The sequence below is a fragment of the Pelobates fuscus genome, chromosome 3 (genome assembly GCF_036172605.1).
Source record: "Pelobates fuscus isolate aPelFus1 chromosome 3, aPelFus1.pri, whole genome shotgun sequence".
NCBI lineage: Eukaryota > Metazoa > Chordata > Amphibia > Anura > Pelobatidae > Pelobates > Pelobates fuscus.
In genome coordinates, this window is record NC_086319.1 from 318,988,587 (window position 1) to 319,012,193 (window position 23,607).

A 23,607-nucleotide genomic window follows, 5' to 3' on the forward strand; every position below is an offset into this window, starting at 1 on the left:
TGGCTTATCCCTCCTGGAACATCAACCCTGTTGCAAATTTTAGTATCATCAGCAAAAAGACATACCTTACCATCAAGACCTTCTGCAATATCACTAATAAAAATATTAAAGAGAATGGGTCCAAGTGTAGATCCCTGAGGTTCTCCACTAGTACTGCAGGAGAAAACCAGATATGGTGCAGGCACGTAAGGAACCAAGATAAGTCAAACTGTTCTACGATGGTTTAACAAGTTAGTCTGGAAGGGAGCCAGGGCACTTCTGACATCCTAACCAGCAGGCTGTAGTGGTTATGGTGCTTGAAGACTTCCAGTGCTACTGAAGAAATTGCCAGCTTTTAGCCAGTTAGCCATATGTTTCAGTGGTATCTGAATTATACTGACTGTGTCCAGCCACAAACTAACTACATTTTGGAAATGGCTAAAAACAACTAGGCACCATTTTTAAGAATCCTCTTTAACACACACACGCTTTACATCAATCTGTATACTGATAGGGATATATTTATTCATATGGTATGTACAGTATAAAGAATCATGCATGCCTGTTCTACAATTGGTTTAGCTATGCAGTGCTGAGAACCTCATTTGAACTTTTGAAATCCATTTTAGAATCTGTAAAGAGCATATCAACTCCAGAATCTTCAAATATTCTTTATACAGCAGCATGTGAGTATAACACAAATACTTCTACAAATTATTACTGTCCTCTGCATCTTTGACTATTTCTCATTAGATTGTCTCCACAATAAATAATTTTGTGATAACATTTTTTTGGACCAATCTTTTTTTGGGGGGAAGGGGTACCTGCACAGCATTAATTTTCTTAGAATTTCGGATGAAGAAACTCACTGAAAAATATGTGCATTGTAAGTGACTGAGTTCATAACCACGAGCCTCTGTCTGTCCCATTGCCACATAACAAGACACTGAGTAATGGCAGTAAGAGTAATTCTTCTCCCCACTGTGATTCACTTCTCTATAAATATAATAAATGCTGCTATTGAATGGTGGGCGTCATTGTGCCAATCTCTGGAAAACAGAAGTATTAGCTATGAATAACCACAAGTAGCGTGTAGTATGTGCTAGATTTTATCAAATATCTGGTGTGCAAGCAACTGCATTTCCTGAACAGAATGCTGCGAACAGTTTAAAAAAATCTAACCTACAGTCATTTTCCTTCATGTTGTGGAGATCGCACAAGAGGCCTATAGAGTCTCTTATTCTAGATCAACAGTATCCATAGACACAAGTAACGGTGTAGGTATATGAAAGCTACATTGCAGATAAATCCTGTAACTTGATGTGATGTCTAGAGTGTTTTCCATTCAAAGAGCCACTAGCATAAAGCAAATCCCATTGTAACACCTAGAATTCAGGAATTGAATCAGGCTGAAAAGATTGTTACAATGTTAATGAATACGTCAACACACATGGGGCATAGAAAAAGGAGAAAACATTACATAGTTACATAGTTACATAGCTGAAAAGAGACTTGCATCCATCAAGTTCAGCCTTCCTCACATTTGTTTTTTGCTGTTGATCCAAAAGAAGGCAAAAAAAACCCAGTTTGAAGCACTTCCAATTTTGCAACGAGCTAGGAAAAAAATATCTTCTTGACCCCAGAATGGCAGTCAGATTTATCCTTGGATCAAGCAGTTATTACCCTACATTGAAAGATTATATCCTTGAATATTCTGTTTTTGCAAGTATGCATCTAGTAGCTGTTTGAACATCTGTATGGACTCTGATAAAACCACTTCTTCAGGCAGAGAATTCCACATCCTGATTGTTCTTACAGTAAAAAAACCTTTCCTTTGCCTTAGACGAAATCTTCTTTCTTCTAGTCTAAACGCATGACCTCGTGTCCTATGTAAAGTCCGGTTTGTGAATAGATTTCCACACAATGGTTTGTATTGGCCTTGAATATATTTGTATAATGTTATCATATCCCCTCTCAGGCGACGTTTTTCTAAACTAAATAGGTTTAAATTTGTTAACCTTTCTTCATAGCTGATATGTTCCATTCCTTTTATTAATTTTGTAGCCCGCCTCTGCACTTTTTCTAGTGCCATAATATCCTTCTTTAGAACAGGTGCCCAAAATTGCACAGCATATTCAATGTGTGGTCTTACCAGTGATTTATAAAGAGGCAAAATTAGATTCCCGTCACGAGAATGAATGCCCTTTTTCATGCATGACAATACCTTACTGGCCTTAGCCACTGCAGATTGACATTGCACATTGTTGCATAGTTTGTTGTCTATAACAATTCCCAAGTCCTTTTTGTGTGTTGTTATCCCTTATTCGCTTCCATTAAGGGTATACGTTGCTTGTGTATTCTTTACACCGAAGTGCATAACTTTGCATTTTCAACATAAAATTTCATCTGCCATTTGAGTGCCCAGTCCTCCAGTCTATCTAAATCCCTCTGCAGCAAAGTAATATCTTGCTCACATTGTATTATTTGACAAAGTTTTGTGTCATCTGCAAACACTGAAACATGACTTTCAATGCTGTCTTCAAGATCATTTATAAACATGTTAAATAGAAGGGGTCCCAGAACAGACCCCTGAGGGACACCACTTTCCACCTCTGTCCAGCTTGAAAATTTACCATTAACGACAACTCTTTGTACTCTGTTTTTAAGCCAATGTTCTACCCAAGAACAAGCATTTTCATCTAGACCGATTTCCTTGAGTTTGAACACTAATCTTCTGTGTGGAACTGTATCAAATGCCTTGGCAAAGTCCAAATAGATCACATCCACTGCAACACCCTGCTCTATACTTCTACTTACTTCTTCGTAGAATGCAATCAAGTTAGTTTGACACGACCTGTGCTTCATAAAACCGTGCTGATTTTTGCTGATAACCATGTTCTCCTCAAGGAATTCTTGAATATAACCCTTAATAACCTTTCAAATATTTAACCAGCAACAGAAGTTAAGCTCACAGGTCTATAATTTCCAGGCAAGGATTTTGAACCCTTTTTGAATATAGGAACCACATCTGCCTTGCTCCAATCCTCCAGAACACTTTCTGAAAGAAAAGAATCTTGAAAGATTAAAAACAAAGGTTCACTTATTTCTACACTTAGTTCCTTAAGTACACGTTGATGGATACCGTCAGGCCCTGGAGCTTTGTTTATATTAACTTTCTTTAGTTGCTGCAGCACCTTGTCATGAGTTAACCAATTACAATTATTCTGCAAGTTTTTAGTAGCAATCATTTGCACATTTATAGCCATGGGTTCTTCCTTAATATATACAGAGGAGAAATAGTTATTTAACCCCTTAAGGACACATGACATGTGTGACATGTCATGATTCCCTTTTATTCCAGAAGCTTGGTCCTTAAGGGGTTAAAATTCCTGCCTATTCCTCCCTATTATCCTCCCTATTATATTTGGCCAAAAGTCCAACCTGTTTTTTTCACCAGAACCGCACATGTTATGGTAGGGGGTAGAAAAGGCAACAATTTCAAGCTAATGCTTAGTAAACGGACACATTTATATGGATCTGGTTGCTAAAAATGACTTTGCAACTCACCTGCTTTTAGTTAATTCCCATCTGCAATATTTTTCTCTGAAACAACTGTTTCCACCTGCCATTTTGCTGAACTGAATAAGAACATTTATCAGGAAAAGTAGTTTCATGATTTTAAAATATTTACTGGGTTTTAAAAGAGAGTCATATGGACCCTTGTTCCACGTTTTTATATGGTGTGGTCAGCTGCAGCTCCAGGCCCAGGCCCATGGAATAGGCCCATTAAAAAAAATAAAACATTTTTACACACTACTGCCACCTGACTGGTGTTTTAAGGCACAGACGGTATTTGAGGCCGTGACGGTATTGCAGTAATACCGGCAATACAAATGCAAATATTTTTCTAACTCTGCAATACCAGCACCAGTGTATGGAGAAAGGCAGGCATAGGAAGTTACAGCAACTCACTGCCTCTCTCTACTCACTGATCCGTGGGGGAGCAGCTACACAGCACAGAGAGTCCAGACAGCAGCTCCCAGCCTGCGGAGACAGACTACAGCTCAGGTATGGGAAGGATGGGTGGATAGGCAGCAGGGAGACACTAGGGGACACTGAGACACGAGGGGACATTGGGAGACATTTGGACACAGACACTTGGGGACACTGGGAAACATGGGGACACAGACACTAGGGGACACTGTGAGACATGGGGATGCTGAGACACATGGGGAAGCTGTGAGACATAGGTAGACACATTGGGACATGGAGACACTAGGGACACAGTGTCTCTCAGTGTCCCCATGTCTCCCAGTGTCCCCTAGTCACCCAGTGTCCTTTAGTCACCCAGTGTCTGTGTCCCCATGTCTTTCAGTGTCCCCAAATGTCTGTGTCCCCATATCTCCCAGAGTCCACATGTCTCCCAGCCAGTGTCTGTGTCCCCATGTTTTACAGTGTCCCTATGTCTGTGTCCCCATGTCTCCCTGTATCCCCATGTCTCCCAGTGTCCCCAAATGTCTGTGTCCCTATGCCTATGTCCACAAGTGTATAGGTCCCCATGCCTCCCAGCCAGTGTCCACTAGTCTCCCAGTGTCCACTAGTCTCCCAGTGTCTGTGTTCCCATGTCTCTGTGTCCCTAGTGTCTTAGTTTCCCCAAATGTCTGTGTTCCCATGTCTCCCAGTGTCTGTGCCCCCATGTCTCTGTGTCCCTAGTGTCTGTGACCCCATTTCTCCCAGTGTCCCCAAATGTCTGTGTCCCCATGTCTCCCAGTGTCTCCATGTCTCCCAGTGTCCCCATGTCTGTATACACAAGTGCCCCATGTCTCCCAGTGTCTTCAAGTGTCTCAGTGCCCCCATGTCTCCCAGTGTCCCCAAGTGTCTCGGTGTCCCTGGGCCTCTCAGTATCACCATGTCTCACTGTGTCCCCATGACTCTGTGTCCCCTGATATCCTAGTGACACGGGACACACTGAGACATGGGGACACTGGGCGACATGGGGACACTGACACTGTGATACATAGGGACACTGATGCCAGGCTGGCCTTCCAATTCTTTGGACAGACATGCCCTCTTTTTGGGCATGTTCGACCCTTTTGGCAGTTCTGGTCATGTGATTCGCGTCAGTGGCCCACCCTTTTACCCCGCCCATTGACTTCCTGCTTCACTGGACACTGCTGTTAGGGGGTATGGATTTACTTGATTGATGAAAGCACAAATTAAATAAAGACATTAGCATAGAGTATGTGTTTTCTTATAGCTGCATCCTTTGCGCTTCCCTCCAACACCAACTCCATCAGATACATGACGCTTGAGAGTTATCACTGTTTTAGGTTGATAAGATTCTGTAATTAGGCCCATCATAATTGTCAGCACCAGGTCCACTGGGCTCTTAATATGGCCCTGGGTGTGGTGACCGACCCGCATGGAATCAGCGATATCTTCACAAAAAAGTGTGTCAGGAACTCAGCTATCCTAGGGTTTCCTCCGAATTCCTGTGTCACCTATTTAATTCACTAACAGGTTTATTCAGAGAGTTATAAATGCCCTGATCCGAATGTAATGTCAAAATTTACCAATCAGGTTTTAGTCTGACCAATTCAGATTTCAGTCTGCCTGGATTCAACTGAACTGTTGAAATCCAGAACCGAATTATGTAAATACACAAACAAATGATCAGATTCAACAAAACTATCTGCCTGCAAATTCACTTAAACCAGATTAAAACAATTTGGGTGAGCTGATTTGAAGCAGATTGCAGCAAATTCTTACAAACTGATATATTGCAAAAATTGTTATCAGCACTATTTAGGATAATGAACGCCTAGAGCAGTGATGGCAGTGATAGAGCAGTGATGGCCGGTGGCACGCCGGGCCCTTTCTGTGGGCACGCGGCCATAGGTTCGCCAATAATGCAGAGTAGGCACCTGCCTGCCCGAAACGGCAGGCGCCTACTCTGCTTCCGGTTCGGCAGGCAGGGGAGGGATCTGTGATGCAGCTCCCCTGTCCTCCCGCGAGCAAGCTGTGTGGAGCGTTGCCGCGCGTTACCATGGCAACGCTCCACACAGCATCGCGCGGGAGGGCAGGGGAGCTGCTGCAAAGATCCCTCCCCTGCCTCCCAAACCGGAAGACTGCTTGCCACCACCAGACCACCAGGGATGGCTGTGTCCCCCCCCTTCCTTCATTAGAGGTAAGAAGGAGGAAGGGGGGGACTTAATATACTTATTTTATTTTTTATTTTATTACTTTAGCCCTACCCCCCCCACACAGCACCCCTACCCCCACACACAGCACCCCTACCCCACACGCAGCACCCCTACCCCCCACACACAGCACCCCTACCCCCCACACACAGTACCCATACCCCCCCACAGCACCCCTACCCCCACAGCACCCCTACCCCCACAGCACCCATAACCACCCACAGCACCCCTACCCCCCACAGCACCCCTACCCCCCACACATAGCACCCCTGCCCCCCACACACAGCACCCCTACCCCCACACACAGTACCCCTACCCCCCACAGCACCCCTAGCCCCCACACACAGTACCCCTGCCCCCCACACAGCACCCCTCCACAGCACCCCTATCCCCGAGCATCCCTCCCCTCCCCACACCCAGCACCCCTACCCCCCCACACACAGTACCCCTACCCCCCACACAGCACCCCTACCCCCCACAGAGTACCCCTACCCCCCCCCCCCCACACACGCAGTACCCCTACCCCCCCACACAGCACCCCTACCCCCACAGCACCCCTACCCCCACAGCACCCATAACCACCCACAGCACCCCTACCCCCCACAGCACCCCTACCCCCCACACATAGCACCCCTGCCCCCCACACACAGCACCCCTACCCCCACACACAGTACCCCTACCCCCCACAGCACCCCTAGCCCCCACACACAGTACCCCTGCCCCCCACACAGCACCCCTCCACAGCACCCCTATCCCCGAGCATCCCTCCCCTCCCCACACCCAGCACCCCTACCCCCCACACACAGTACCCCTACCCCCCACACAGCACCCCTACCCCCCACAGAGTACCCCTACCCCCCCACACATGCAGTACCCCTACCCCCCACACAGCACCCCTACCCCCCACACACAGCACCCCTACCCCCCACAGAGTACCCCTACCCCCCACACACACAGTACCCCTACCCCCCCACACAGCACCCCTACCCCCCAAAGAGTACCCCTACCCCCCACACACAGTACCCCTACCCCCCCACACAGCACCCCTACCCCCACACAGTACCCCTACCCCCCACTCAGCACCCCTACCCCCCACAGAGTACCCCTACCCCCCCACACACAGTACCCCTACCCCCCCACACAGTAGCCCTACCCCCCCACACAATACCCCTACCCCCCACACAGTACCCCTACCCCCCACACACAGTACCCCTACCCCCACACAGTACCCCTACCCCCCCACAGCTGCCCTACCCCCCACAGCAGCCCCCCTACCCCCCACACACAGCACCCCTACCCCCACACACAGCACCCCTACCCCCCACACACAGCACCCCTACCCCACACGCAGCACCCCTACCCCCCACACACAGAACCCCTACCCCCTACACACAGCACCCCTACCCACACACAGCTCCCCTACCCCACACACAGCACCCCTACCCCCACAGCACCCCTACCCCCCCACAGTACCCCAACCCTCCCACACAGTAGCCCTACCCCCCCACACAATACCCCTACCCCCCACACAGTACCCCTACCCCCCCACACACAGTACCCCTACCCCCCACACAGTACCCCTACCCCCACACAGTACCCCTACCCCCCCACAGCTGCCCTACCCCCCACAGCAGCCCCCCTACCCCCCACACACAGCACCCCTACCCCCACACACAGCACCCCTATCCCCCACACACAGCACCCCTACCCCACACGCAGCACCCCTACCCCCCACACACAGAACCCCTACCCCCTACACACAGCACCCCTACACACACACAGCTCCCCTACCCCACACACAGCACCCCTACCCCCACAGCACCCCTACCCCCCACAGCACCCCTACCCCCACAGCACCCCTACTCCCCACAGCACCCCTACCCCCACAGCACCCCTACCCCCACAGCACCCCTACCCCCCACACACAGCACCCCTACCCCCACACACAGCACCCCTACCCCCCACACACAGTACCCCTACCCCCCACAGCACCCCTATCCCCCAAACACAGTACCCCTGCCCCCCACACAGCACCCCTCCACAGCACCCCTATCCCCCAGCATCCCTCCCCTCCCCCACACCCAGCATCCCACCCCTCCCCCACACCCAGCTTCGCTCCCCACCCCTACCCCCACCCACAGCAGCCCTATCCCCCCACATAGCACCCCCACAACACACACAGCACCCCTACTCCCCACAGCACAGCACCCCTACCCCTGCACAGCAGCCGTACCTCCCACACAGCACAGCACCCCTTTCTCGCACACACACACACACACACACCACCCCTCACACACACACCACCCATCATACACACATACACCACCACTCATACACACAGCACCCCTCACACACACACACACACACACACGACCACTCATACACACACCACCCCTCACACACACACACCACCCCTCACACACACACACCACCCCTCACACACACACACACACACACACACCACCCCTCACACACACACAGCACCCCTCATACACACACACACAGCACCCCTCATACACACACACAGCACCCCTCACACACACACAAAGAAACCCTCAGACACACACAGCACCCCACACACAGCACACACACAGCACCCCTCAATGCCCCTTAAACTACACCCCTCAATGCAGTATGTGTGTGTATTCAGCAGTCTGTGTGTGTGCGTGTATTCCGCAGTCTGTGTGTGTGCGTGTATTCAGCAGTGTTTGTGTGTATTCAGCAGTCTGTGTGTGTGTGTGTGTGTGTATTCAGCAGTCTGTGTGTGTGTACTCAGCGGACTGTATGTGTGTGTATTCAGCGGACTGTGTGTATGTATTCAGCAGTCTGTGTGTATGTATTCAGCAGTCTGTGTGTGTGTACTCAGCAGTCTGTGTGTGTGTACTCAGCAGTCTGTGTGTATGTGTATTCAGCAGACTGTGTGTGTGTGTATTCAGCAGTCTCTGTATTCAGCAGTCTTGTGTGTGTATATTCAGCAGACTGTGTGTATGTATTCAGCAGTCTCTGTGTGTATGTATTGCATTTGTTGGAGATACTAATAAATATAAGCTTAATTTTATCTATTTATATAATTATTTCAAATTTGTATTATTGAACTCTCTGCTGTTGTGTTCTTTTAAAACAAAAGTTGTTAATTAGTTCGGACAACAGTACGAGTTGTTTTTTCTAAACTTAAACCTCAGTATTGAGGTTTAATTGCCGTGTTGGCACTTTAAGGAAAAAATAGTTGGCATGTATTGCGGTTTGGGCACTCGGGCTCAAAAAGGTTCGCCATCACTGGCCTAGAGCAACGTTTTCCAATTGGTGTTTCGCCAAATGGGGTTCCATCCAAATATCAGTAAACAAAATGGCCGCGGGCAGCGAGAGAGTACTCTCCCCTGCTCAGCTCCTTCGCGCGCACAGCAGTGATGCCGGACGTCACTCCGGCTTCAGCATCACTAATAGGCGTGCGAGGGAGCAGGAAAATCAATGCTCCCTCACCGCCCGAACTGTACACCGGGACGCCAGCCACTCAGCAGCCCCACTGGACCCCAGGGACTGCATGTCAAAATGCTCAGCAGCCCCACTGGCCCACAGGGACCGCACACCCAGCCGCTCAGCAGCCCCCCTGGACCACAGGGACCACACACCCAGCCGCTCAGCAGCTCCACTGGCCCACAGGGACCGCACACCCAGCCACTCAGCAGCCCCATTGGACCCCAGGGACTGCACACCCTTCCCAGCAGCCCCACTGGACCACAGGGACATAGAGACTGCATGCCAGCACTCCCAAATTGTATCTGTGTCTGTTATGGAGTTTGTATGTGCTTGTGTGTCTGTCAAAGAGTGTATGTATGTTTGTCAGTGAGAGTGTATGTGTGCTTGTCAGTGAGTGTGTAAGTGTGTATGTGTTTGTCAGTGAGAATGCATGTGTGCTTGTCAGTGAGAGTGTATATATGTTTGTATGTGTGTCTGTCAAAGAGTGTGTGTTTGTCAGTGTGAGTATCTGGGTGTCAAGGTTTGTGTAAGTGTCGTTGTGTGTATCTGAGTGTGTGTGTGTATGTCAGTATGTGTGTATTGGTGTGTATGTGTGTGTGTGTGTGCCAGTGTATATCAGTGTGTGTGTATCTGAGTGTGTGTCAGTGTGTGTATATGCAACTGTGTGTATGTGTCAATGTGTGTATCTGAGTGTGTATGTGCCAGTGTGTGAATGTATGGGTGCAAGTGTGTATATATGTCACTGTGTGTATTATGTGTGTGTATTTTTGAGTTAAGATGTGTGTATGTGTCACTGTGTGCATCTGAGTGTGTATATGTGCATCTGAGTGTGTGTATCTGTGTGTCAAGGTGTGTGTCTCTGTGAGTCAGTGTGTATCTGTGAGCCACTATGTATCACTATGTCAGATACACACACACACACACACACACACACACATACAGATACACACTGACCCACAGATACACACACTGGCACATACAAACACAGATACACACACCTTGACACACACTGGCACATACAAACACAGATACACACACTTTGACACATAGATACACACACCTTGACACACAGATACATACACACACAAACACACAGATACACACTGCGTGTCAAGGAGTGTGTATTTGTGTCTCAGTATGTGTCTGTGTGCCAATATGTGCCAGTGTGTGTGTATCTGTGTGTCAGATTCATACACACTGGCACACAGATACACATTGACACACAGATACACACACTGGCACATACAAACACAAATACACACACCTTGACACACAGACACACACCGGCACATTTTTTTTTTTTTACCTAGGAGGGAGGGGGAGGAGGGAGAGGTCCACGATCTTGATACACTATGTCAAAGGGTTCCACAGGAAAAATGTATTCATTATTTTTTTTATCTTTGTTGTATGTTTTGAATCTGAATTGCAAAATTATATTATTAATGTAATTGTTATTGATAAATTGTAGTATTTTTGTTCATGGATAGTTTGTTTATTTGCTTTTAAAAAGAGTCATATGTATACAATTACATAACTGAATGCAGTTATTCTGGATAACTGATACAGGGAAGACAAGGTGATGGGCTGTGCTTTCCCAACGATATGGTTCAATAACAATATAAGATATTACAATAAGAGAGTATGGTTTCAAGGTAAGGGATGAAGGCTTACTGGGTTATTCTCTAAACAGTTAATTGTATAGAATTGAAGTGAAAACAGCAAAATTCAGGCCTGGATTACTGATTTGGAAAATAATCTCCAATTCAGCAAAACAACAACATCTTTATACAGAAATGCTGTGCCCTTTCTTAGACAATGTAAAACACTGTCACTAGAGGTGGTACCAACTTAACCTTTGATTTTCAAAGGGGGCCCTAAAGCTAAACTTAAAACATAGTAACGACTATAACTTGAAAATAAATATATTTATTTTTTAACATTAACATTTTCATTTAAATATCTCTGTGATAACAGAATACTGTCCACAGTACTTAAAGGAAAGCACAAATGAACTAAAGAACACATTGACTATGTAACAACGTGTTCCTAAAAGTAAAATATAATGCAGACAATGTACTCTTATCACTGTTTGTGTTTTGAACCCCCATACCACCATCGTAAATACTTCAAGGCAGAAAAGGTTTTCTGCTAAGTTAATAATTCGAGAAAATGAAGGATTAACTGATGATCTGTCAATCATTCTTTCCATTCATCAGCCCGTCTGGAAATTGTACAGAACAGACCAAAGGTTGCCTTTCTGTAACATATTGGGTTATTCCCTAGTGAGAATCGCTGGGAATTCCAAATTAATTTCAAAATTTAGGCCAAAGTAACCAAATTCGAAAAAACTTCTCCAAGTCAATGCGGTTTTCAGTAAAACTATTTTGACCATACATTTTAAATTCACTATGAATTCCTGCCAATTCTTACGTTAGTGAATAATCCTGCCAACTTATCACACCATACAAGGTTTTGCCTTGGCAGTTGTTAACAGGCTGAGAGTATCACCTGATGGCTGAATGAAAAGACAGCTGGAAGAGAGGACACACACCTGGGAGGCAACTTTGGGGTTAATTCATTGAAAATCAGCACCATTTGTCTTAAATGGACACTGTAGTCACCCAACCCACTCAATCTCAATGAACCTGTCTTATATTGCATTGCAGTCATACTGACAGCCACTAGTGGCACTTAAGCAGTACTGACTGAAATTGAATGTTCTAGTGCCACTGACTGAGTGGGTGCATTACAGGACCGTTAGAGCTTAGGATTGGACCTTCATGAAGAAGGCCATGTTGTGAAAGGCGGAAGGTAAGCAGCACCAAGGGGGTGAAAAAGCTATGTAATTATTTTATTTTATTAATTTTTATGGCAAACAGGGGAGGAGACATCTTAATACAGTGAGGGATAGAGGCACTATGGCGTTAGGAATACAGGTTTGTAGTTTTACCACTATAGTGTTCCTTTAAGGTAAGGCTGCAAAGGAGGGATTTACATACAAACATAGAGGACTTAGGGACCAGAGTTCAGTAAATGAAGTACTGTTGGTCTTTAAGGGGTTAAATTAAAAACTTTGCGAGTTCCTTTAAAAGGTGTCACTAGATATTCTGCTGTTTGAAAGCGGGGTAAGAAGAATACAACCAGCATTCTGCAATTCTGAAAATAGTGTTTTTTGTCCGATCACATATGCAGAGTTGGTTTTGTGAATACTTCTCTGTGTGTGCAGCTGTTGTTGGGATCATATTAGCAGGAAACCTTACTGTGTTTTCCTCCAGGATTCCCTAGTCTGCAGTTTTGTTTCCAAGTCTTATTCCCCTGCAGTGTTTCTGTCCTTTTATTTATTCTTTTCACTATGATTTCAATCATGTGACTGAAAGTTCCTAATATTTTCCGGTGGCTGGCTACATACTGTCATACTAGCGTGTGTGTAACATTCTAAGAAGGGAAACATGACTAATCGTAATTACTATGTGTCATAAAACCTGTGATGATGATTTTATTTCATTTACTATCGTGTGTTTTAAAAGCATTAAAATATTTTGACACATATAACAACGCTATAAAGTAAAGGTGATTTTTAATGATTATAGCTGAGCCTGCATTCGCGAGAGGTACTGCTGAATATAGTGTCAAAGTTTATCTTTAGAAAATAAACACATACATTTGCTCAACCACACATACACACACTTACAAACAGAGATGTTCTACACCAATGCATATAAAGATTCATATTTAAGACCAAACTCAAATATCTACACCTAAACATAAACAACAACACAGAGATATATACATGATAGATATGAATTGAATTTGACTAAAGTGATTTTTTATTCTTAGGTGCCATTGTACAGCAATCTGAAAATGAAATGTCACTTTCATATGTTATAGCACAGAAATTTACACGGATTTATATATACAACATGGCTACAGGTAGTTGATGGTGGTGTTCATTATTTTAACCACTGCTGACAAAAAAACAATCTTGGGTCGAAACGTTGCAGTGTTACTTATGTTCAAACAAACGTGAAGCTATTGGAGTGCCTGAGCCTCTTCTCTTTTACTGATATTTACCATTGTTGGTGCTGGCCCATGGTCTAACTTAACACCCTTGACTTACATGGATTATGTTTCTATTAATATATTGTACTGCTGCTATATAGACATAAATGCTCCTGGTGTGTTAGGAGAAAATCTGGTCTGGTGGTCCCTCCGATCTTCCAATGGGCTTACATAGTAAATAAACAGTACATTGGGGTTCTAGAAGGGACATATGTGATCATGTCCCCACCTGTCATCCATTTCACACTTGTTCACCAATGTTCATACTATAATGGCTACAATGGTTAAATATTTATTGTAAAGATTACTGAGGAAATCTCATTTGAAAGGTAATAATTTAAAGAAAGCAATATTGTACCTTTTTGTATGTTTAGCAAATGCATAAAGGGGTTAATAGAGAAGGCAGCATTTTAAAATAAAATAACTAGAATAATAAAACATCATTTGAGATCAGAGAGTTAAAGACTGAGGTTGATGGAGAAGCAATACTTTACGATAGGGGTAATAGATACATGGAATGACATTCCTATGGAAACTCGAAATGCTGTCACTGTGATGCAATTAAGAATGTTTAAGGGGGCGGGGGCGAGGCCAGACTGCCATGCGGATCTGTCACACTTTGATAGCGCTCTGTGGAATTAAGCTTTAACTTGCCTATTTTGATCTCACATTACTCGTCCCTTAAGGACCCCTTAAGTACCAAACTTCTGGAATAAAAGGGAATCATGACATGTCACACATGTCATGTGTCCTTAAGGGGTTAAACCTGCATACATATTGAGCTAGCCTCTTATGAATATCCTGAACAGACTCATTCAGGGGGGCTCTAAAGGCCTATATTAGGTACAGCGAGAGTGGGAGAAGCAGACAATTTCTCAGCTATCCTCCGGCAGGGATTTTAGTTCCTTTTGGGAACAATCTTCCAAGTTTGGGAGTGGGGTGACCTTAGTCAATGGGGAACCATGAGAAAAGCAGGGCACTGGTTCCTATTACTATTTTGCCTTATGTTTAGTTTTATTTTTGCCTGTGTCTACCTCTCAGCAGTCACTCTGGAGGTCAAATATCGAATTACCAGTGGTTTCATGATAAATTCACAGTTAAATACAGAAACCAGCAATTACAGCAGCATATATTTATATGCACTATTAATGTCCTCTATTCTAAAATTTGCTTTTTTTATCCATTTATTTAATAATCGTCTAACTCAGCAACTAGTGCACTTGAAGTTATCAGACACTCTATCTGAGATTTCACAGTGGGGAGAATAGATGGCGAGTTTGTTGGCCCCATTTCAATCACTGCAATTATGTTTTACACAGGTGCACAAGAAACACAGAAATCCATATTATTATTACTATTATTGACATGTATATAGCGCCAAAATATTTAGCAGTTTACAATCTGAGTTTATTCAACTTCGATTATGTGCACAAACACTGATCTCTCTCTATTTCTCTTTCTCTATCATCTATCCATCAATTTGTCCATCCATTTGCCTAGTCACCTGTCTGCCTAAGTCACTATCTATTTACATACGTAGGTATGTGCAAAGCAATATTCAGGATTATTTATTAAACAGGACGTTTTCTAAAATGTTTCAAAAAAATCCAACTTTAACATTTTCCATATTTTTTTTCCCGTTCAGCTATTTTGGCATAAATATTTAAATTTCTATGTAAAATTCAGACAAATTGGCTCACATGCCCATTCTCATTTAAATTGCTTTAGTGACAGCTGTATTGTAGGTTTCATTAATAGTAATGTTGCATCAGGGGTGACTTGTTCACTAAGATACAGTAAGATGTGTAGAAATGTTCAAAATTCTAATGATTAGGTTCATTATATACCTGTAAAGAGTACGAAATGCCATTCTAAAATAAAATATTACAAACAATTATTGAATCAATAAAATTTTAAAAATCACTAAATTGCACAATGCCATAAATCAAAAGGTATAACATATATCAATATTATTAACCATAATCAGAATATTTAAACAAAAGTTGGTAAAAAAAAAAAATGTTTAAAAAAAAAGTTTAAACTACATTCATTCTACAATGTAATTCACAATGACACTTTAGTCACAGCTGTTTCCCCAACTTTCTTTTTACTGCAAATTTAGGAAGCTAGCGATAAATTTTGATATTAGTCAAAGGATACAAACGTAAAACCGAGCAGATTTATTCCTGAGTATAAAAGAAACCTTTAATGAAGTCCCTCTGCTGCTATGTAATAACAAACAATTCATACCTACCTTTGTTAATTCATTCCACAGATTCAGCAACACAGAGGCTTCTAGCTGCTTCCTTCAGGGATTGGAATTTCTTGAAAAATAAATATGTGCTTTTTGTTTCTAAATGTTTAGCAGGGAAGATGATGTGTTGTGTCCTGAACTGTGGGTGAATTGTAGGGAGTCTTGTTCCTCAATTCCTCTCCCACACAGATACAGCACTTTTCTACTGACTTAGTGGAGTGAGTATTATACTAAGAACATCAACCACATTCTCCCTCTGTCTCTCTCCCTCTCTCTCTCAAAATTAGAAACAGAGTAGGGATAATTTGCTTGCACATAAATGTTGGTAACCTGACCTTCTGGCTGAACAAGACAAATTCAGATTTAACCTGTTCTGCACTTGATCAAATACTGTTAAATGAACAGAATTAGGAACCAAAGCACATGTAATGAATTCTCGACATATTAACTCATCTCATTATTTTATCCAACATATTTTCTTTGCTTCGAACACTTTTTTCACATTCAGGGTTATTACTGTCCTGAATAACCCTTCAGGCATTCTGGCACCTTGCATAGTGTGGAAAGTGCAAATGGCGCAATGCATAATCCAATTAAAAATCGTCCTGACATTTCGTGTCAGTGTGCTTATTGTTACAGCATTTTCATAGTTATTGTTACGTTTAAACTAATAATACGTATTAAGACATGTATTCTGAAAAAACTCTTTACCTATCCAAATAATTTTTATAGAAAGGTTCTTGCCCCAATCCAATGTGTTAACGTGAATCACCATTTTATTTATCATTGTTATGGCTAACTAAATTACTAGGGTTCATTTTATTGACCATGGTAAAATGCAGAGTTGAATTGACCCTGCTGACAACCGCTCCTACAAACGTATTTGGCCAGCTACATCCCAGAAAACTTCTGAGGTGTTCCATGTGACAATACTATTTACTATTCTGAAGCTCAAATACACAATGGAATATTTTCTGTTGTTCTGCTTTAACACGTACTATGGACTACTAATAGTGTTCTGAGATTTAGGAGCAGCTTGTGACTTTAAGACGTCCAAAATTCAAAGATGAACATATTGATTCACTATTTATAAAAACAAAACAAAACCTAGAGGTCAAAAATACCCCATATGTACTAACACAACTTGAGGGCATTCTTGCAGTTTATGGGTATAAGCTTCTAAAGCTCAGCCACAGCCCATTTGACGGAATGCCAACATTTAAAAGATTAAGCCATGCCAGAAAGTTATCAAGATCCACTAGGCATTCGCCCTAGATTGTTCAGGGGCCAGTTTGACCTAATCTAAGATTTCCTTCTGATGACACATGAATAAAAGATCCATAATGGGATTTTTCACAGTTATCTTATTTCAAAATATCGTAATGGTAAACCCAAAACTAAATAAGCTGTGTGGTTATTTTTCATGCATATTATTAGGATCGAAGGAAAACTTCGATTGAGGATTAGTTTACCACTACCTAATTCTGTTGTTAAACTCTCTACTAGATTCTTTAACAATGCAGTGACATGTAACAATTAATAAACAATTATTATAGTCTTCTGGCTCACAGTTCCTTTCCTTGAAATGAAGGCTCTTCTTCTAAATATAGTAAACATAATCTCTATTTACTGTTCCTGTGTTTGAGAGCAAACGTAAAAAGATCTAATAAAACATAATATCAGTTTTCATTTTCCTCAAGTGATTTAGAAATATATTTGACTCGTTTTTGAGAATTTTTAACATCAAACATTTTGGAAACATGACGCTTCTTACCCAACACAGACATTCATATAAAGCAGACAGAGACATAATGATACGATTTAACTGGTGTTAACATATATATTATACATATTTTATTTATGTTGTTTAGTATTTTTTTTATTTTTTATTTATGTTTATGGCTGATAGGAAGAAGAAAGTAAGAGTAGAGAGAGTTAAGGTAAAGATAATCAGAAGCTATACAATAAGACCTGATGATAGGTATTAGTGTTTTCATATACAGTTTCATAATACTCTGTAGCAAAATAGGGAAAACAGAACTGGTGGCAGTATCTAGTAGAGAAGGATTAATTTGCTAGTTGGTAATCAACAGTGTACATAACATCAATAAGGTGCACTATGGGAAAATATGTTGATTGTGGGGGCCTTAATATAAACCAGGGGACCTAAGGTGATGTTGGCAGTTGGCAGTTGTCACATGGGACTGTACCGCCCACTAACCTCAGCAACCCTGGGACAGGTACATCCTGCCTCAGTCCTGAGATTAGGGACATTAGGAAAACACAGCGTCGGTTAAAAAGTGCAAGAATAATGATGGTGTCACTGACTAAACATGTGCATAGAGAAAATATTCAGTTCAGTCAAATTGATTTGTTAAATAAAAATCGGTTTAACCAAATCGACTTGTTTGAAAAAAACAAACAAACATTTGCTCAGGTGGTCTAAAATTTATTGACATGGTGTTTTAGCTTACATGAATTTCATCCCGTCATTTTGGGGAAATGATTAAGAGAAACCAAAAGGACATGAAAATAGGTTAAGCATTGTACTGCAAAATGTAAATGTTGCATATTATTGGATTATTTGGTTCACATAGCAAGTAGGAAGAAGTAACCAAAGAAGGAAAAAGCAGCAAAAAACTGTATTTATCTGTTATATATTAACTATATAAAGATTATTTTTACTGTACCTACATTTTCCCTTTTATTTGACACTTCTCACTTGACCTATGAATAAAATTAATAGTTAGTGGCTTTTTCCAAGCCACCAATCATCTTTTTATCCAACAACCATCTTTTTTTTTTTAGATTTTGTCTCTACAGATGGAACTCCGAATTACGAAACAAACATAACAGCTCATCCACTGTCTATTTAATTTGCTACATGATTTGTCCATATTCCATTTTGAAGTTACAGAATTTGGAAGATGTCTTTCACTGACATAGAATGGACAGGACAAATATAAATTGTGCTATGTGGCAGAACCAGAAATAGAAGATATAACTTGTGCATTAAATTTACCTGTGCGAAGATAGAGCTTCCAGTCTAAGTTTAAGTCGAGGGGACAGAGTGATTTTGGAGGTAAGACAAGGTGAAATACTAGAAAGGGTTTTATTGTAGAGAGCGTTTTCATGTGAGGATCGGAATTGTGAATGCAGTCTCCAATGAAACAGGCAATCAAAGTACAAGTTGACAGAAGGATGCTTTGTTAGAGGAGCAATGTGTATGGAAGATTAGCCATCAAGCGGCATTCGGCATTCATTGTAGAGGGGGCAGGAGGGAAACTGAAAACCCTTTCAGAGGGGACAACAATCATTGAGACACAAGAGATACAAAAATATAAACTAAAAAGTGTATACGACCAAGAATCCTCATAATTAGAATTGTTGATTTTGACTTTATTTCTCTGCATGACTTCTAAGCTCAAGGAGGGTGACATTGATATATATTTATATATGTATAAATATATATATATATATATATAATCTTAGGTTACTGGCCAGGACTGAAAATAGCTCATCATCTCAATCGCACATGCACAGCATTCTATTTTCATTCAGACGAAGATTTGTTGTTTTGTTTTTTTGTCAATCTTTGTTTTATTGACGCATGTTTATAGGCATACATGTTTCAGATTAATAGTTGAGCCAAAACAGTAATATGCAGTATCTACAGTTTCAAGCTTTCAACATTTGTGAGCCTCTGTTACTTTTTTTTCGTGTGTGAGAGGTGGATTTGTATGTTTGAGTATGCGTGTGTGTGTGTGTGTGTGTGTGTGCGCGCGTCTGTGTGCACACACTAACTTATTTCCCATCTGTTGTCACTGTTAAATAAATCACAAATTCCATGTTAACTCTTTAGGGCTCAATTTCAATTTATAAATAATTTGGGTGATTGGAAAATTGAGCCTTGAATAGGATATTTAATATTTTCTAACTAAACCTAAATTATGTTCACCACTGAGGCTGACATTAGAAAAGAGCTTTAAATTAATGTGTCGTTTATAGTTGATGGGTGTAAGCGTAACGGAGCTTCCTTTACCTCAGTTGGGTACCTCCGCCGACAGATGCTCCTAGTGCTTACCAAGGATGATCAGCACCACAGCAGACACCATAAGCACTGCAGATCCCATGAACCACCGCAGCTTGGCTGGAAACTCGACGTCCTCTACCCACCCAGGACCTACGATAATGCTCCAGGTTCCAGTGGGTGAACCTCTCCTCCAAGAGCAGGAACAAGCTCTTAAAAGAGCTTAGTGATTATAGCCCGGGGGAGTATACAGAGTATAGCAATCCCCCAGAGTAGATGCAGCTTTTTCCCCCACACATGACACAAGGCTCTATGTTGAGGGTAAAACAGGAATTCAGTTGAACTGAGGGTTTATTGTCTTTTAAACAGTTTTCCCCACAAGGTTACCACCCACGTGGAGCACAGGACACAAAGTCACAAAACCAATCAAAACAGTCTTGTACAGTTAGACACTCCCAGATAATGTACACAAACCCTCCCCTCTGCCTGTGATACAATTAACAAAGACAATGGACTAACTCAATTAACTCTAGGCAGAAAAAACATACATTTTACAAACTCCAAAAAGTACCCGAAAATACAACATATCCCCACAGTCACATCCCCTGATAGCCAGATCTGTGTGATCAACATATCTAAAAATCACCCAGATTGGTTCAGGGGTTCAGGAATGTGATGGAAGTCTTATTTTTGCCCCACGGTGCACATGGGCACACAGTTCCATACACTCGACGACAAAACACTGGATAATTTAAGATGGCCGCCGCCACATGTTTGAAAGGGACATTGTGCGAAGTCCCAATATGCACAAATAGTGTTTTTAAAAGGCAATACACGCCGGGGGCCATAGTCACAGGGCAAGAGGCTGGCAAGCAGGCCTCTCCAAAACCTAGTGGCGAGGTTACTTTCGCTACAATGGGTTTCATGTATAAGGTATGAGAAAATGTTCATTACTTACCTTGAAGCCAATAGAGCAGGTTTGTGTTCCCTCATGCCATATTTTTGTAAGGTCCTGCAGAAATTGCAGACAGATTGATGACTATAAAACTCCCTGTAAAAGCTGTTTAGTTTAACAAAGAGCTTGGAACGTTGTAGTTTGAGGGAAAAGCAAAGTTAGTAGGCTCCAATGCACTTTATTAGATGCTGATGCATGTTGAATATCTTTTCCAATTACCGTATTTTTCGCTCCGTAAGACGCACCTCACCATAAGACGCACCTAGTTTTTAGAGGAAGAAACCCAGAAAAAAAAATATTCTGAACAAACTGACCCATAGTGTTTCTTACTATGGGACAGTTTGTACAGAATATTTTTTTTTCTCCCCTGTCCCATAGTGTCCCCCCCTCCCATAGTCTTCTCCTCTCTCCCATAGTCTTCACTCACCCCCTCCCCATAGTCTTCACCCACCCCTCCCCATAGACTTCACCCACCCCCTCCCCATAGACTTCACCCACCCCCTCCCCATAGACTTCACCCACCCCCTCCCCATAGACTGCATCCACCCCCTCCCCATAGACTTCATCCACCCCCTCTCCATAGACTTCATCCCCCCTCTCCCCATAGACTTCATCCACCCCCTCCCCATAGACTTCATCTCCCCCCCTCCCCATAGACTTCATCTCCCCCCTCCCCATAGACTTCATCTCCCCCCCCCCATAGACTTCATCTCCCCCCCTCCCCATAGACTTCATCTCCCCCCTCCCCATAGACTTCATCTCCCCCCTCCCCATAGACTTCATCTCCCCCCTCCCCATAGACTTCATATCCCCCCCTCCCCATAGACTTCATCTCCCCCCCTCCCCATAGACTTCATCTCCCCCCCTCCCCATAGACTTCATCTCCCCCCCTCCCCATAGACTTCATCTCCCCCCCTCCCCATAGACTTCATCCCCCCCCTCCCCATAGACTTCATCCCCCCCCCTCCCCATAGACTTCAACCCCCTCCCCATATTCTTCTCTCCCATACTGTCCCCCTACCCTTGTCCCATAATTACTTACCTGTCTTGTAGCGTTGGCCGGCAGCACAGGGCGCACCGCGGTAGTGGAACTTGAATTTCATGTTCCGGTTTCCGGCGGGACTGAAAGGAAGTGCGCACTCAGCTTGTGCACACTTCCTTTCAGTCCCGCCGGAAACCGGAACATGAAATTCAAGTTCCACTACCGCGGTGCGCCCTGTGCTGCCGGCCAACGCTGCAAGACAGGTAAGTAAAGCTTCATATTCGCTCCATAAGACGCACAGACATTTCCCCTCACTTTTGAGGGGAAAAAAAGTGCGTCTTATGGAGCGAAAAATACGGTATACTGCTAGACATGGCCTTGCAGCTTCTCTATGTTGAGGCTTTTGGTGACCTCTGCTCCTGGGTGAGGTCTATGTTATATATCCTTTGTACTGCTTTTTTTTATTATTTGTATTAATGTCTCCTTAGTTATTTTAGACAGCTGAATAAATGCCTTTTTGTTATGTGGACATATTATGCTATCCATTATTGCTTGTCACCTATATAATTTATTTTGTAAGAGATCGTTCTGCAATCTGTTAAGCATGACAATAAATAGAAGACTTTCCTAGCCCAGGGTGACCAAAAATATGAGCTTTATTAAAGACAGGAGGCGTGTATAATGCGTTTATCTTTCTTTACTACTCAGAGTAGCAAAAGTATTAATGACAGATAGGTAGAACTAAAGAAAAACATGTCACAACCCAGCATGAACAGGTAAACTCCTTGACCAATCAGCATCAAGCTTAGTCTATAGAACAGGTAGTCTGAGGCAGTTATTCCTCTTTCGTGCTGCGACGATAATAGATGTAACGTTGAAGGATGTATTGGAATTAATCCCATAATGGTAGGAAACAGGAATGATGAAAACTTGAAGTGCAACTTAAAACTGAAAAGTTGGATTCTTTTAAACTGTGAAGAGAGAATTAATAGGGTGGGTTAACTGGCAGGATAATACTCGCCTCCTGTTTTTAATAAAACTCATATTTTATGTTGCTTTTAAGCTAGGAAAATCTTGAATTTTATCGCAGACAGGAGACTCATATGATGCAAGTTTACAGCAAAATATATTTACAAAAAAAATATAGAAATATGAGAATAAGGTCTAAAATAAAATGATTTAAAGGTAGATTCTGATGACCAGTCTGCAGCTTTGACAATGAACCACCTGTCTGATAAGTCTTGGTGAACATAGCTCCCCTAGTGGAATGAGCACCAAATTTTGCCATATCTATTCCAGCCATAGACATGATAAGTCTAACCCATCTCGCTAAAGTGGAGTAGTTAAATGAAGGTGAGGTTTAATATATGAAACTAACAATAGGGAAAATTATGGATTCCTGAAGGTTTGAGTTTGTGATTTATATGTTTTTAAACACACTACGTGTGTTTGTGTGAACCACACAAAGATTGGGATGATCAGGAAATGAAGGGTAGAAACCGTTCTGAGGTTAGTTAGTTAGTTAGTTAGTTAGTTAGTTAGTTAGTTAGTTAGTTAGTTCGTATGCATGGAGATGGAGAATTGAACAGTCTAAAGCCCTGACATCAGATACCATTTTAAAAGAAACAAGGCAAAGTAAAAGAGTTAACTTACAAAATAACAAGTTTAAAG

At 42.7% G+C, this 23,607-nt stretch overlaps 1 protein-coding gene across 1 annotated transcript in view; it reads right to left on the minus strand.

Moving 5' to 3' along the window:
• Positions 1 to 16,213, minus strand: part of LOC134603184 (aminopeptidase N-like) — an 89,901-nt gene extending 73,688 nt beyond the window's left edge. Inside the window, exon 1 of the mRNA XM_063448917.1 lies at positions 15,970 to 16,213. The gene's annotated coding sequence lies outside the window, so the exon portion shown is untranslated. The remainder of the gene's footprint in view (positions 1 to 15,969) is intronic.
• Positions 16,214 to 23,607: the final 7,394 nt, after the last annotated feature.